Source organism: Scylla paramamosain, chromosome 38, assembly GCF_035594125.1.
Source record: "Scylla paramamosain isolate STU-SP2022 chromosome 38, ASM3559412v1, whole genome shotgun sequence".
In the NCBI taxonomy this organism is placed as follows: Eukaryota; Metazoa; Arthropoda; class Malacostraca; order Decapoda; family Portunidae; genus Scylla; species Scylla paramamosain.
In genome coordinates, this window is record NC_087188.1 from 10,336,317 (window position 1) to 10,353,665 (window position 17,349).

Below are 17,349 nucleotides of genomic sequence, written 5' to 3' on the forward strand. Positions count from 1 at the left end.
AGGCGTCCGCTTCCTCCGCATCAAGCGTGACGTGCAGATCATGATGAGATAAACATACAAATATAAAATAACAAAATCAACGCCCCTTAAATGTTAATAGCAGTCTGTGGGGGAAAATTGTTATTCGATGCCTTCATTGAGCAGTGATAGTGTGAAGCAAAAACAAAACCCAAAAAAATTAAGCAAGAGTTGAATATAGATTGTGTGCGACCTTCACCATGACCAGAGAGAGAGAGAGAGAGAGAGAGAGAGAGAGAGAGAGAGAGAGAGAGAGAGAGAGAGAGAGAGAGAGAGAGAGAGAGAGAGAGAGAGCAGTGGTCTGTTCTGTAGAGAGATTCTGTTCATCAATGTCAAAAACGAAAATTCCTCTCTCTCTCTCTCTCTCTCTCTCTCTCTCTCTCTCTCTCTCTCTCTCTCTCTCTCTCTCTCTCTCTCTCCCGACCACACACACACACACACACACACACACACAACACCTAAATACCATAAACACGTAATTGAGACACGCAGGAAAGCAGCACGCCAAGACATCCCAGACACACTCTCCCTTTACTGCAGTTCCCAGTAATTCGTTACAAAGTTCGCCCACTTGTAAACCCGAAGCAACTTTTTTTCCTCCCCCGTTCCCCCCAGCCAGCGTTAGCGAAGCATTTATCCGCCTCTGTTTACGCTACACTGACTTCACGTGTCGTATGTGGAAGCAAAGAGTGTGTGTCTGTTTTCCAGCTGGTGTTTATCTTTCCCTCTATTCCTGAGCCACCGTGAATAGAAAACGTAGGAAAGTTGCATGTTATAATGGAAACGGATGCAAAATGGTTCTTCTCCTACGCAGAGAGAGAGAAAGAGGGAGGGAGGGAGCTCAAGCGTGCATTACAATATGAAAGCGTGAGATGAAGATGTAAAACTCAAAATTGTGGGCTGTATTGTGAGGCAGCCTATGGTTACCTCCTGGCCCTATTGTTGGTGAGCGGCCCTTTGTCATTGGGTAAGATCGCTATTAAGGAGAACTCTTAGTACTGGAAATATAGATGCAGTAGTACCAATAGTCTTCCATCGCTAGTAACGTCATAACTACGAGTATTCTCTCCTTCTCTTTCTTCCCAACTCTCCTTTTACTTTCTGCTCCCATTCTTTCCTCCCTTCTTTCAATCTCTTCCTTATTCTTGCCTTTCTTCCTCTCTCCATCTCTTTATCACCCTCTACTCTCCTCTACTTTCTCTCCATTTATCTTCCTCATTTTCTCCTTTCCTATTCTCTCTTCATCTCTTTTTCATTCTCTCCTCTCCTCTCTCTCTCTCTCTCTCTCTCTCTCTCTCTCTCTCTCTCTCTCTCTCTCTCTCTCTCTCTCTCTCTCTCTCTCTCTCTCTCCGTCTCTTCTCATTCTCTCTTTTTCTCCTCTCCCGATCTCTCTTCCTCATTTTCTCCTTCCCTCCTCTCTCTCGATCTTTTTTCCTCATTTTCTCTCTCTCTCTCTCTCTCTCTCTCTCTCTCTCTCTCTCTCTCTCTCTCTCTCTCTCTCTCTCTCTCTCTCTCTCTCTTCTTCATTCTCTCCTTCTCCGGCTCTCTCTCTCTCTCTCTCCATCTTTCTTTCTCATTCTTTCCTCTCCTCCTCTGTTCATTTCTTCCTCATTAACTCCTCTCAAAGACATAAAACCCAAACCTTGAAAACCATCATATCTCGTAAGTCTGAGTTAGCCGCTGTGACCATAGATAGATAGGATAGAGAGAACATAAAATGGTGTCAGCGGTAGGATACGAAAACTACAAACAAACTTTCATAATAACCAGAAAACATTTAAAATTGTCTCTTGATTTAATGTTCCTACCTATCCGTACCTATCTATGGTTACGCCATCTTATAAGTAATAGTGTTTATTTTTCTGTTTCAATATGTATTAGAACTTTTCTTCGTATACAAAAAAATCAGACACTTGTATAAATAAACCACAAGCTTCTTATTTCTGTTTTCTTTTCTTCTTTCACTTCTCTTTATCTTTTCTTCACATTGTTATCGTATTGCAGTTGTCTTTATTTTTCTCTTTCAATACACTATAACTTCTCTACACGTACGACAAACCAACAAAAAAGAAAACCACAAACTTGCATATCAGTCCACAATGTTCTCATATTTCCTTCCTTCTTTTAATTTTTTTTTTTCACTTTTTTTCGCCTTTTTATTTTATTTCGGTGCGTATCGCGTCCCCGGGTGCCTGTAGTAGTAGAAGCCGAGGTCCTCACTGGGCGGCGGCGCTACAGGGACGTTGCAATTTTACGTTCCAATTTTTGAGTCATAAAACTAGAAACTCGCCAGGCCAGTGCTACAGACCGACCGTGTGCTGGCGTACAGGCACCGGAGTAGGGAAGTTTATTTAGGTGCAGCTTGTGCCTTCTTCCTGCTCCTCCTCCTCCTCCTCCTCCTCCTCCTCCTCCTCCTCCTCTTCTTGTTCTTATCTTTCTCCTTCTCTTCTTGTTCTTCATCTTTCTCCTTCTCTTCTTGTTCTTAATCTTTCTCCTCCTCTTCTTGTTCTTCATCTTTCTCCTTCTCTTCTTGTTATTCATCATTCTCCTTCTCTTCTTGTTCTTATCTTTCTCCTTCTCTTCTTGTTCTCCGTCTTTCTCCTCCTCTTCTTGTATGCGTGGTTTTAATCTCTCATCTCTCATCTATCATTTTTTTTTATTTGCTTTCATCTTAACTTATTAATTTACTTGTCTATTCTTCTTCTTCTTCTTCTTTTTCTTCTTCTTCTTCTTCTTCTTCTTCTTCCTCCTCCTCTTTTTCTTCTTTATCATCTTAATTGGTGAGGAAAAAACAATCAAGTAAAAAAGATTACACACGTATTACAAGCAGGCATAAATTCACAAGTAATCAAGAACAAAATCTAACAAAATTCTCTCTCTCTCTCTCTCTCTCTCTCTCTCTCTCTCTCTCTCTCTCTCTCTCTCTCTCTCTCTCTCTCTCTCTCTCTCTCTCTCTCTCTCTCTGCAGCTTCCTTTTTTTTTTTTTTTTTTTTTTGTAAATATCTCAGGTATTTAATGATCCTCTTTATCTCCTTTACCTGTCCATTACCTTTTATTACCTTGCTCCAGGTGACTTCACATAACCTCGCTGTTACAAACACTCGGACACCCGCAGCACTTGTATAAACAGACGAGCAGGTACAAAAAAATATGCGAGAAATTGAAATTGTTAAGAACGTACTGCTCTCTCTCTCTCTCTCTCTCTCTCTCTCTCCTCTCTCTCTCTCTCTCTCTCTCTCTCTCTCTCTCTCTCTCTCTCTCTCTCTCTCTCTCTGTGTGTGTGTGTGTGTGTGTGTGTGTGCATCCCCAATCTCATCTTTCTTCTTTCTTTTCCTCTCTGATTTTAATATACTAACTCCTCCTCCTCCTCCTCCTCCTCCTCCTCCTCCTCCTCCTGCTACAGATATGCCGTTCCTACTAAGACAGTCCCACGCACTCCTCAGGATAACGAAGGGACGCAAGGCCGTGGCGAAGGATAAAAGGAGGAACAGGTACTTCAGACACACCCAGAATCGCATTAATTTTATTGGCGTGGGTACAAGAGGGCATAACACGGTAGTAGGGAGTAAATCTGTGTTAATGTAAGGACTTGGGAGAGTGTTAACTGTGACTACCGCTCTCTCTCTCTCTCTCTCTCTCTCTCTCTCTCTCTCTCTCTCTCTCTCTCTCTCTCTCTCTCTCTAAGTTATTCAGTAAACTAGTTAATCAATATCAGGTTTTTTTTCTAGATTTAAAGTTAAATTTGTCCGTTCTTAATTGTTAAGTTTGTATAATGTTCGTGTGATGTTTTTTTGTAACTCTCTCTCTCTCTCTCTCTCTCTCTCTCTCTCTCTCTCTCTCTCTCTCTCTCTCTCTCTCTCTCTCTCTCTGATGAGGAACGTGATCGAGGACGTCTGTTGTTCCTCCCCAACTGGCCCGCCATTCATGAAGTCTTTGCCTCTTACCGCCTTTCATGTCTCGCTATCGGATCCAAATCTTCGTCTCATCAATTTATCGATCCGAGTTTCCGAACACTGCACGCTTGCCGCCCTTGTCCCGCTCACCACGCCCCCTCCCACCGACCTCCCACCCCGCGGATGCACAGTTTCATATCCCAAGGGAGTGTTTCTCAGCCTCTGAACTTCCTCATCTGCAAATAAAGGTCTGGATTGTTTGATATCCTCCTATTGTTGTTTGTCTTGTCCCCCGGGAATTATCACCGCTCTTTCGGATAATGAATGTTTTAAAAGTATCTACCCATTGTTCTTTGTTGCATCCCCTGAGAGTGTTTCTCTATGAACATTTTCCCTGAACAAATGAAGGTTTCGATACCTCGTTATACAGCTATTGTTGCCTGCCACTTCAGAACCCTTTTTCTTTTTCTTTCTTTTTTTTTTTTTGACCTTCACTCAAATGTATCTTTAATAATCTGAAGCGTTGCTATTATTGCTTGTGACATCCTTCACAGACCATTTCGCTGCTCTAGCCTTTACTCCTCTACATAAGTAAAGGCTTTCATAAACACACAGCCGAGCAGGTGCGGGCGTCGCCACACCGCAGGAAGTGTGGCGGCGCAGAGCCCGGGGCCGCATTCCCAAACGTCTCGACGTCTTATCTCCATTACTGTTAACACACTGAAGTGAAAGTTAATGTGATTCCAAGTCTGTTTTTAGTATTCTCCAGACAGTTTAACAAAGATTTTATATTAATTAGAAACACACCCACGACAGTCCGATTAATCATCTTTGGCTTTTGAAAACAGTCCATTTAAGAGAACAAAGCGATTCAGAATACAGTTGGTGCCCACACTACTCACCAAACAGTTACACTCGGTACACATGGCTGGCGTGCTCATTGAGTCACCTCACCGCTAGACGTGGAAAGCAAACACTCACAACTCTCTTGTCAGACCGAGAATGAAGCAAGGGCAGGAAAGTGGAAACACACGAGTAATATCTAGCGTGCGAGCCTCCTTGGGCCGGCGATGACAACATACTCTAGGAAAAGTCAAAATACTGCGCATTAATGTTATGAAACGTCAATTAAGTACGTACTTATGCTAGAAAACTTCATATAACTAAATACTGTTGTTACGAAGCGTCAGTTATTGCGCACAAATGATAATAAAACGTTATATTACTACGCAATGTTTGAGGATTATCTGCATGTGATCATATGAAGAGCAAAGCGTGCCTGGCGTACAGTACACGGTAGAAATAACTATCATTGTATATTCATGCTGTGACAAGTGGCAGTGGATAGTCAGTGCTTCATTTAGCTACCAAACTATTATGCGCTGTTTCAAAATGCGCAGAAGTACCAGGATATACCTGACAGTATTATCTAAACACAATGGCAGAGCAGTCAGCGATTAATTTCTTCACGTCAGTTGCATCAAGGACGATACGCTCCTGTGTACCTCAGCATCCTCGCGGCGCAAGCTCGGCCACTAGGCACAAAGCTCTCAGGGAACGAAACTCCTTACTTGGCGAACCTCAAGTCTTGCGCTCCAGAGACACGTAAAACAAATCAGACAGGGCAGTGCAGCATCTCGTATTGCGCCAGTCTTCTCTCTCTCTCTCTCTCTCTCTCTCTCTCTCTCTCTCTCTCTCTCTCTCTCTCTCTCTCTCTCTCTAAAGATAAAGAAAGACACAGACTTCCAATGGGTTTAATTCATGTACAGCAACGACGTAATATTTTCTATCTGACATGCTATTTTCTCCCTCGTAAACAACTCCCCCGAGCATTGCGTTCATAGTTTTCTGACGGGAATCTCAGATGGAGGATGTGAGGAGTACATTTTGCCCCGATAAATCTGTCTGCACGGCTCGTAAATTTTGCTTCCTCGCCCCTGATGACTGAGCGTGCACTGATCACAGCTATTTTGTTTCTGACGGCATGTCGCCTCCTCCTTCCCGACGGAACATTGAGAATAATAGTGTTTCTTTGTATCGTCTCTCTCTCTCTCTCTCTCTCTCTCTCTCTCTCTCTCTCTCTCTCTCTCTCTCTCTCTCTCTCTAAAACATACATTATATATCTCAAATATTCACCCACACTTCTTACACTCACCCACCCACACCCTCACAAATGCCCACCCGCACAGACATCCACACGCACCCACCTAGTACAGCCACAACCTCACAAATATCCACTCTCAACCAAGGTGGTGATCTGTTCCGAGAGAGAGCACAGTGTGTGGATGTGATTGCAAGGAATTGCAGATGGTCGGAGTCCCGCATCAAAGTGTGCCAGATGTGTGACATGGGAGAGGATTAGACGGTGGAGCATGTGGTGCTGGAATGTGAGAGATATGAGAGAGACAGGAAAGAGATGATGCAAGTGATTCTGACCGAGTTAGGGCATAATAGGAATGAAAGAGTAGAGAAGACCGGAAGAGAACTGATGGCTCTGCTGCTGGGAGTGTGTAGATATGAATAAAAGGACGATTGAGGCTGTGATTGCGCTTCTGGAGAAAGTGTGGAGTGCCAGATGTAGGAATAGTTAATGTGGAGGATACTGTTAATATTTTTTATATTTATTCTGTTTGTCTATTTTTTTTTTTTTTTTTTTTTTTCCTCCCTACTGGATTTGCGTTCCACAGATCTGTGCAGGAGTAATCCCGAGTATGTATTGCACCAAAATCAAGATCAAGATCATGTAAACAAAACTTAACCTTTTATTCACAGGACTCGGATGTTCTCTCTTCTTCTACATCCTTGTCATCAGTGTACAAACATGTTTCTATTTCCTGTGATAATCACATGATATTGACGTATACAAGTATAATACAACTACAACTGTTGTTCAATTTTCTTACAAAAATCTGAGTACTTTATACAGACGGTTATGACTGGATTACCTAGTTGGCTGCCCTGCTACGCCAAAATAGTAATGCTCGAAAGAGATTGGCGAAATTGGAAGGGCAGCCCATCTTGTAAGTAGGTCAGCAGAGTAAATTATTGAGAAGGGGATGATGTGTTCCCCATAGCCTTCAGGGGCTCTCCCACACCCCAGCAGCAGCCTCCCATCCCACCACAGCCACAGCAAGCAGGTGGTGCTGTGTGTTAGTACATTTACACTATTCTATGTTACCTCATCCATGATTTTAAAATTTTCATTTATCTTTATTCATGACAACGTTGCCATATACAGACTCAGAATGTTCTGAAATCCATACCTGTGTGCTTTTCAGGTGTGTCCGAGGAGGCCCAGCTGCCCTCGCATGTGATGACCCGGCCAGCGCTGGTGTAGCTGAGTGTAAGAAAAATGTAATAATTTTTTTTGCAAGATGGCCAGTTGGAAAAGCTGCATTCTTTATGATATGAGCAAAGTATGTACTTTTACAAACCATACACTACTAATAGACACTCGTGTGTTTCACTGTATTTTAAAAGTAACTAACACCATATCTTTTTCAACAGATTATGGTGCACCAAATATTCGTGAGGGTCAGCAGGATGACCAGTCTGTAACAGGCTCAAAAAAACAAGATTTTAGTAATATTTGTTGTTCCCTGTGTCTTTGTTATCATCACCAGCTTATATGAGCCCACAGCAAGATGCAGGCCACTCCCAAAAGGCAGGTGGTGTCAAGATGAACACCATGCAAATACATCACAGCATGGACTCTGCTGCATGGTGGGAAACAAGGTTCTCATCATCTCCACTTGGCTGGAAATCAGATCTGTGCCTTTTCATTTGTGAAATGGATATACAAACTGCTTTTATCTTTCATCACTGTCTTGAAATGCTGAATCCAACATTTAAATGTTTAAAAATCCAAATATTACTTTTAAATTGAGTTCTTGATTTTTTTTTGGCATTGAATGTTAATGGGACATCTTTTTGTAAAACCCACACAAGCAACTGTTGTTGGTAGAGGATGATGTAGTAAGTAATGGAGATGTTTTCAAAAGTTTAGAATGATTATTTATACTATATAAAATATTTGTAATATATAAAAAAAAGGGACATAATTATTACAAAAAACCTGTATTAAATAAAAAGTATGGCAAGACATGATATAGCAGAAATTACTTATTTGAGCAGAAGAGACAGTGGGTGAAGTAAACATGGAGCAAAGTGAAGGAAATATTTGCTGAGCCAGAACTCTGTTGTAAAACCATACAAGGCTAGGACATCAAATAAAAACTACCATATTTTCTTATGCCTGCACCAGTGACAATTCTGAGCATAAGTAAATATATACTGTAGATGTAATATAATGATCATTAAACCAACCATTGAGACAATGTGTAACACACTCCATGTTCACAGGAACACCAGTGGTGAAGACTGTATGAAACATCACCCACAGGCTGCAGAACAAAATGAAACAGCTGGGCAGGCAGGGAGGTGAAGACCCCACACCAATTCATAAGGAATGCATCTGCCTACTTATCCAACAAGGTGTTGTCATTTTTTAAGGAATATGTATCAAATGCACTGTTCACTGTGTCAGACTCCTAGCATGACCAAAGAAGGTTCCTCTTTCACAGTCGGTGGAGAACAGCTACAGTTCTTTCATGACTCGCCCCGTCTTTTGAAAAGCCTCGGGAACACCATTTTGAAATATGGAATAAAGGCTGGGGGAATGTCATTTCATGGGATCATGTCAAGAAATCTTATGTAAAGGATAATGAACTAAAGATTAGGTTTGCTCCTAAAGTAACAAATAAGCATATGTGTAAAAAGGGCTTTTCAAAAATGAGGTTAAGTCTTGCTGCTGAGGTAATGAGCATCACTGTGGCAGCAAATATTCCATTGCAGGCTTGCTAACACAGACAGCTGTCTGTACACTAGATTTGGTACATCAGGTGGAAAGACTGATTGTTTTAATTGTTCTGTTCTTTTCATCATAAAGCTGTTCAAGGGTAATTAGTAATAAATCTTGCCATATGGACTTTATAAAGGAAATAAAAGCATATGTAAAGCCATGAGAAGTGTGTGCTCCACCTCATGTGCACATGCACAGCACGGACAGCTGGCTCATTAACTTTTCATTGCCTGAAGTACTCTGGCCAGACCCTCGGAGCCTCAGAGTAGTGTCTACTGACCCATACACTTAATCAGGATTGCCTTGAAAATTTGTTTACCAAATTGAGGATTAAATCTGGGAACTGTGACCATCCTAGTGCAAACAATCTCATGAAAAGTTTAAAATGACTAATGACCCATATTTTTTTCACTACCCTCACCTAGTAATTGTGAGGCAGATGAGTCACTGTTTCTTGACGTAATCTCAACTTGGAAATCAGATTATCCCTTGGCCACTTGTTCAGAGCCTGACTCTGAATCTGAAGATACAGTGGTAGGCAGCATGCCAACAGTTGAAAGAAATGCTCTTGTGTATACAGCTAGCTGGATCTGTAAAAAAGTTTTGAGAAGTTACAGTTGTCAAAATTGCTGGGAGAATTTGTTAGATGTGAGTCGCCAGTGAGATAGTAATCATAAATTGTTTTGTTTTTGAAAGTTGAAAATAGAAGTCTGAATACAGAGTTTGGGGGACTGTCTGTATTTATTTATTTATTTTTTACTTTTTTTTTCTCAGATATCAACAAGGCTCATTCTGAGGTTTGTCATTTCTGTTTTGTTTGCCTGCAATATATTTATGCAACACCCATTTTCAGGAAACGGCCGGCAGAGGGCAGCTCACCCAGTTGCGTGAGTAGTTGGTGGCCCTGGTCAGGCAACACTCAGAGCTGCAGGCCAGGTGTAGAGAGGGAAGAAGCAAGCCATGTCTGCAGGTGCACACAGGGCACACTGCCTACACCAGGCTGGTCACTGAGGGCTTCCTGGGGCTTGTTTTGGTTCCCAGTGAAGCCAAGAGGAAGCATGCCATCATTATTCTTGGTGTGTCTGTCTGCATCAATGCCAGCCTGATTGAGATGCCACAGGACAGCAGTGCTGCAGTCTGTGACGGAGCAAGCTGCCTGCCTCACACAGCAGGTGACTTGTGCAGGGCTTGCAGCAATACCCACAAGATGGATGGTTAGACCTTTACACCTTAATCTGGAGTGTCAATGGCCTGCATGCCTGTGTCCTTATGCATAAGTCTGGTATTATTGCCTTACAGGGGGTAGGGTGCAGGTGCCAGAGATATGGGGTTACACTTCTTGTGTCATTTGTTGTGTGGATAGCAGCAGTAGGGCGATGGCTACATGTTAGTCAATGGGTTCCCATTACACTCAGGGAAATGGGTGTCACTGAGGGCACAGACTTCATTACTGTCTGTTTTCACATTATGGAAAAAGTTATATTCTTTGTCAGTTATATTCTTTTATGCATTCATGCTGGGGCTTTCAATATAGCTAACTTCCCTAATTATATCCTTGAGGAGCAGACTGTGGTAATTTTTTTTTTTTTTTTTTTTTTATGTAGGAAGGATACTGGCCAAGGGCAACAAAAATCTAATAAAAAAAAAATGCCCACTGAAATGCCAGTCCCATAATGGGGGATCTCAATGCCAGGCACAGGGGCTTAGGAAGATACCACACCTCCAGTAGTAGTGGTGTTAGGTTGAGAGGCTTCCTTGATGCACAGACACAACTGTCCTCACAGGGAAGAGTCTTCCCTCACATGTCTAAGGAGGTAGGCTAGACTATGTAGTATTTCTCAATATACCAACAATCACTGACAAAAAACCCTGCTTGTCAGATCACTGCTGAGTGACCATTTCACCCTGAAGACCCACCTTCCTGGTGCAGGCCATCCCTGCCATGCACAGTGGTTTCAACCGCCAGGATGCCGTGCCCCATCACTTGTGTGAGGACAAGGTACACTGCCATGAAAGGCTCCTTCATCGCCACCACACCACACTGAGGACTGGTGTATGTCATCTAGGGATTCACAGTACCTGTGAGGGCTCACAGGTGTCCACCTGGCCACACTACCAGACTCACGCCACTGATTCTAAGTTGTAGGCAAACACTGGGGCCTATCAGCGGTATAGGTAGCAGGACCCTGGAGGCTGTGGTCAGTGCAGCCTGCTGCCTCACAGACCTCCACCAGCAGGCAAGAACAGAGTGCTGTGACTCCTTCCTGGCTCACATGCACAAGATGTAGTCCCTTAGGGCTGCAGGGCACCCAGGTTCTAGTCTATGAATATGACATACTCCTCCAGTGTACTACACCCTGCCTCCTTAGCTCATATGAATATGACATACTCCTCCAGTGTACTACACCCTGCCTCCTTAGCTCAGCATTGTCCCCATTATCAGAATTGTTACCTCCCCAGAGACCTGACCTACAAGTACTTAGGTGCTCAGCTCAGCTTTCCCTCCCCAGACACCTGACCTACAAGCACTTAAGTACTTAGCTTTAAGAAGTCAATTCACGTGGTCACTTACATTAGGGACCTGTGTCTGCCTCAGGCAGCACCACTCAGGGTGCTGGCCAGCAGGGGCCTGGGGACTGGGATTCCAGTCCTTAGGATGTTCTATATTTTAGTCATTTGGTCACTCATTGACTATGCTGTCCATGTCTTGCCAGTGGGGACCTGGGGACTGGGGACTGGGATTCCAGTCCTTAGGATTTTTCATATTTCAGTCATCAGGTCACTCACTGACTATGCTACCCGTCTTGGTACAGTTTAGTGCCACATAGATTCACTCATTAGAGATTATTCAGAATGAGGGGTCATTTTAGGATGCCCACAAAGAGCTAAGATTGAGATCCTCAGAGCAGAGGTGCACCTGCCAAGCATTATGTGTAGGACACAGCAAATTACATGTCACACCATTAACTGCATGATTTGCACTGGTTCTCCCTCACTTAAACGTTACCTGAACATCCTGTATCTCACCCCCAGAGCTCCTGTTACCCCATATCTTCAAAAGGTGTTGAATGTACTAAAGCATGTAGGTATGGCAGAGGCATGCCTGGAAGTAGTTACCACACCAACCCACATGGAACCCTCACCGTGCCAGTGTTGACATGCACACCCTGCCTCGGCCCAGGAGTGACCAGCTCCCCTGTGTGTCGCAAGACATATTCATGATGAAGCTATCCCAGTGCACCCAGGTGAAATGGACAGTCACTCCAGTGATGCAGATGAGATCAACACTTACTTATCACATCACAGTGAGTGGGAGAGGCAGACTGGAGTGTATTCAAGGCAGCCTGACTGTCAACAAAGAAGAAGAGCAACAATATGTGAAGTCTTCAGAATGGCATACAACTCTGCCTTAATGGAGGACTGGAGGGCAGGAAGCCACCCAGACAACTTAGTGGCAGTTTACTGACTGGAGGAAATGTATTCATGGATGAGCAGCCCACACCCTGCCCGTCTGCCATTCACTGACCTGTCATGGTAAACATGAACAGTCTGGATATGGGGAGCCTTCACATGTGGGCATCCAGCTTAATGACAGGGCAGACAGCCTGGCCCAGTGTGCCCTTCAGGACAGCACAGTGGATCCTGGCTCAGTGTACACTCTCAGTTAGGTTAAGAGGAAAATTAAGCATTATTTAACTGTGTGATTACACTTATGAGAGACACAGGACATGGTGACAATGCTATAAGTATTTGTGAGATTAGTACAGTACTGTCCCACCTGGTGTGTGCTGTAAAGTGTGTGTGCCCTTCTTGGGCATCCTAAAATGACCCCTCATTCTGAATAACCTCTAATGAGTGAATCTGTGTGGCACCGAGGCATCACACACTGCAACACTATATCATGAAGTGTTCACTCAATGCTACATTTAGGCCACAGGACCAGCAGGACCTTCCTGTCCTTGTCTCATGGCTCATCAACTCTGTCTTGCTCACTGATATTCTTAAACAATATCCTAAGTTTGCCCGCAGGTGGTGATGCAGTGTGTGTGCTACCAAGTCTTTCATTGGCCAGTCCTTCAGGCTGTGATTAGGTAGCTACATATATGTCTAATTTTTTATTTTATTTTTATAGCCTTTAAAGAGTACAGTCCTCTTCCTGTAACTATTTTGCTCCATAATATGCCCAGGGGGAGGCTGGCAGGCTCTGCCTTCCTCAGCTTTTTATATACATCAGTAAATCTATCAATCAATCGTCTTTTTCTTCACCTGCTGAGAGGAGGAGGAGGAGGGAAGGAAAGCAAAAAGGAGGGGAGGTAGGACAAAGAAGAGGAAAAGAGGAAAAAATATTGTTCCTTTTTCCTCCACTTCCTCCTCTTCTTCTGGAAGGAGAGGAGATGAGGATGACTGTTCTTGTTCTGGGGAGAAGAGGAGGAAGGAAAGGAAGAACAGGTGAAGAAATGGGAATATTGTGGATGAAAGAATTGCTTCTCTATCTTATAGTTCTTGTCAGGAGGAGATTATAATAAGAGAGAAATAAGGAGAAGGAGGAAGAAGAATTGACGAGGAAGCGATAACTGAATAAGATAGAGGAAGAGAAAAGGGAACTTTTTTTTTTCCTTCTTTGAAGAGGAAAAGAACGTTTATAGTAAGAAGGAAGAAAAGAATAGATGCAATAATTGATAAAAAGCAAGAACAGAAACTTTATTCCCTCTTCCTTCTTACTCTTCCTCGTTTTCCTCCTATATCACACCTAAGGACTCTATCTTATACGTTCCTTGATCCCAGACACAGACATCAGAGATTCATCCCCAAGTTGGCAACACTGTCCTCTCTTTACTATCCTTCTCATTTTTCTGTCCGTCATTGTTCGTGCCTGATTTATGATTATTAAGTTTCCGTTGATTATTTTATAATGTTTTATAGCCTATCTGAGGTCTGTTACTGTCTATTTTATATTTTTGCAGAATCCAAACTGCAGGACTCGCTGGTTTCGTCCGAACGTAGTTGAGAATCTACTGGAACTTATGAAAATTTATCTCATTTAAAGATTTTCTGCATATATTGCTGTAAAAATATCAACTGTAAGATAATGATTATTTCTCTTTGTATCATTAATACAAATGATTACATACACAGTTCATATTAGTGTTAAGAAACAAATAAAGACGAAGTTAGAGCCAAAAAAAACGAACATATACCTTTCTGGTCAGACTTGTCCAACAAATGAACTCTCATAAAATCGTAATACCCTTTCTTAAACTACCAAAAGAACACTTAATAGAATTTTAAAAATAAGAAAATGAACAAAAAAAAAAATCCTGAAATATTCAGAGTACGAGGATAAAGTATTATTTACACCAGTCAGTGTACCGCCACCGCGACTGGGTAGTAGAGGAGCGGTTGTTTCAACTCTCTCTGTGATGAGTTGTTTCTCTGGTGAGTGTTAGGGTGTTTTTGTTTGACCACACCTACCCAGTGGGTGCCAAGGATTCTGCATAGCTAATACCTTCCATGGTGGCTGCTGAGGAAAGCGTGGACTCCCTCAGTGAATTCACGGAAGGAACTCTAAGTGAAAACATGTAAAACAATCAGATTTGGGGTTCGTGAATTGTTATCACCATTAAATAGGGATTAAATTCTTATCACCATTAAATGGTGATAACGAAAAAAATAGCGTAGTAATGTGTGGCTGCTCACTGTATATTAATATTCGCCTGTTATTCTTTGTTGAAGGCAAAACTTCCATGACAAAATATCAACAAATTAACGCCAACAGAGCATTAAAAACCTCTAAAACTTACTTTCTTTTTAAATGCAAGCAAGCGAATCGGCTGACGTAGATGAAGGTCCTCCCTATAATACTAGCCATTGTCTGCTTCATCTCTCTTCTCTTACTTATATTATAAACCAATCATGTCACAAAATGGAGCCACATGCCTAACCTTTCGCATCCGCTGTTGAGATGTGTCTGCCATTGCCTGGTTCAGCTTTGATAAAGGTATAGATGAGTCAGAATGGCGGCCTCACCTCTACCGATGTCGCCGCCAGAATGGGTATGCGTATCGTAGCCTGTCGAGAATTTGATTTTTTTTTTTCCTTCTTCTTCTTTATTTCGGCTTATAAGTAAGTTTTTTTTATGGTTTTTTAAAATATAAAATTAGTTTATAAGTGTTTTTTTTATATTTGTTAAGATGATTTTCAACTTGTTTGTATGTAAATACTGGTGTTTTGTTTTGTTTTTTCGGTCCACTTTTTCAGATCCTTATGCTGACTTTTTTTCTTTCAGCTTCTAATTGAGTTTTTACTGCTTCTTAAAAGTGTTTTTTGTTCCTGTTAAGTTAAATATGTGAACATTATGATTATTTATACGCCTGTTTATATTCGATTTTTAAAAACGTCATTTATTGTTTTTTTTTTTTTCTTTATTTCAGCTTCTAACTAAGTCTAAATTGCTTGAAAAAATTGTTCCTATTTTTCAAAGTACTTTTTAATTGTGTTCAGTCAAAATAAATGGACTTTTCAATGGTTTTAATTATATCAAGATTCTAACTTTTTTCTAGATTGTTTGTTTTATATTTCTTTATTATTACTCAGATTTGAAATGTTTTGATATTCATGGTATTAGTTAAAGTATATGGCAAGTCAGAATATATAAAAGCAATCGAGTCTGGCTGCCTTTTTTCTTGGGGTCATTTTGAAAATGACACGAACTACGTAAATAAACGGATCCTGTGACGTTATCAGGTAGCCCAGACCGAGACCCTCCTTTCCAGTCTCTCGTCATCAATATTCACCGTAATTTCTATGGTTTTCTAATATGTAAATGTGTTTCCAGACTCAAGTGTGTGTGTGTGTGTGTGTGGGTGTGTGTGTTTTGCCCTGTCTTTCACTGTATGTATATAATATATATATATATATATATATATATATATATATATATATATATATATATATATATATATATATATATATATATATATATATATATATATATATATACATATCAAAAGCCTTTGATAGAGTCTGGCACAAAGCTTTGATTTCCAAACTACCCTCCTACGGTTTCTATCCTTCTCTCTGTAACTTCATCTCAAGTTTCCTTTCTGACCGTTCTATTGCTGCTGTGGTAGACGGTCACTGTTCTTCTCCTAAATCTATTAACTGTGGTGTTCCTCAGGGTTCTGTCCTGTCACCCACTCTCTTCTTATTATTCATTAATGATCTTCTAAACCAAACTTCTTGTCCTATCCACTCCTATGCTGATGATACCACCCTGCACTTTTCCACGTCTTTTCATAGACGTCCAACCCTTCAGGAGGTAAACATATCACGCAGGGAAGCCACAGAACGCCTGACTTCTGATCTTTCTAAAATTTCTGATTGGGGCAGAGCAAACATGGTATTGTTCAATGCCTCAAAAACTCAATTCCTCCATCTATCAACTCGACACAATCTTCCAGACAACTATCCCCTCTTCTTCAATGACACTCAACTGTCCCCCTCTTCTACACTGAACATCCTCGGTCTGTCCTTTACTTATAATCTGAACTGGAAACTTCACATCTCATCTCTAGCTAAAACGGCTTCTATGAAGTTAGGTGTTCTGAGACGTCTCCGCCAGTTTTTCTCACCCCCCCAGCTGCTAACTCTGTACAAGGGCCTTATCCGTCCATGTATGGAGTATGCTTCACATGTCTGGGGGGGTTCCACTCATACTGCTGTTCTAGACAGGGTGGAATCAAAAGCTTTTCGTCTCATCAACTCCTCTCCTCTAACTGACTGTCTTCAGCCTCTCTCTCACCGCCGCAATGTTGCATCTCTTGCTGTCTTCTACCGCTATTTTCATGCTAACTGCTCTTCTGATCTTGCTAACTGCATGCCTCCCCTCCTTCCGCGGCCTCGCTGCACAAGACTTTCTTCTTTCTCTCACTCCTATTCTGTCCACCTCTCTAACGCAAGAGTTAACCAGTATTCTCAATCATTCATCCCTTTCTCTGGTAAACTCTGGAACTCCTTGCCTGCTTCTGTATTTCCACCTTCCTATGACTTGAATTCCTTCAAGAGGGAGGTTTCAAGACACTTATCCACCAATTTTTGACCACTGCTTTGACCCTTTTAGGGACTGGCATTTCAGTGGGCATTTTTTTTATTAGATTTTTGTTGCCCTTGGCCAGTATCCTTCCTACATAAAAAAAAAAAAAAAAAAAAAAAATATATATGTATATATATATATATATATATATATATATATATATATATATATATATATATATATATATATATATATATATATATATATATATATATATATATATATATATATATATATATATATATGAGACTGTGTGTGTGTGTGTGTGTGTGGCTAGAGTTAACTATTTAGAATAACCTGTCAAATACCAGTATGGAAACCAGAGAAATTTAATGACAAACCTTAGTGAATATCGCATCAAAGTTTCCACCTAGCTGAGGGAGCAGGCGACACACCTGTAAACAGTAGATGTGGAGTTAATTAGAAAGTTACATGGCTGGAGATTATTAGCATTATCAATCAAATTTCAGTACGGCGACCATATA

At 41.5% G+C, this 17,349-nt stretch overlaps 1 long non-coding RNA gene across 2 annotated transcripts; it reads right to left on the reverse strand.

The window, feature by feature from the left end:
* Positions 1 to 1,605: 1,605 nt before the first annotated feature.
* LOC135091732 (uncharacterized) lies at positions 1,606 to 14,816 on the reverse strand. 2 transcript variants are annotated; one of them, XR_010262610.1, is made up of 4 exons: positions 14,715 to 14,816; positions 9,194 to 9,362; positions 7,175 to 7,248; positions 1,606 to 2,790 (listed from the first exon to the last, which is right to left on the reverse strand). It is a non-coding gene; the product is annotated as an uncharacterized LOC135091732 (long non-coding RNA). The 2 variants fall into 2 exon arrangements; XR_010262611.1 differs by lacking the exon at positions 1,606 to 2,790 and adding an exon at positions 6,938 to 7,054.
* Between the last annotated feature and the right edge of the window lie 2,533 nt (positions 14,817 to 17,349).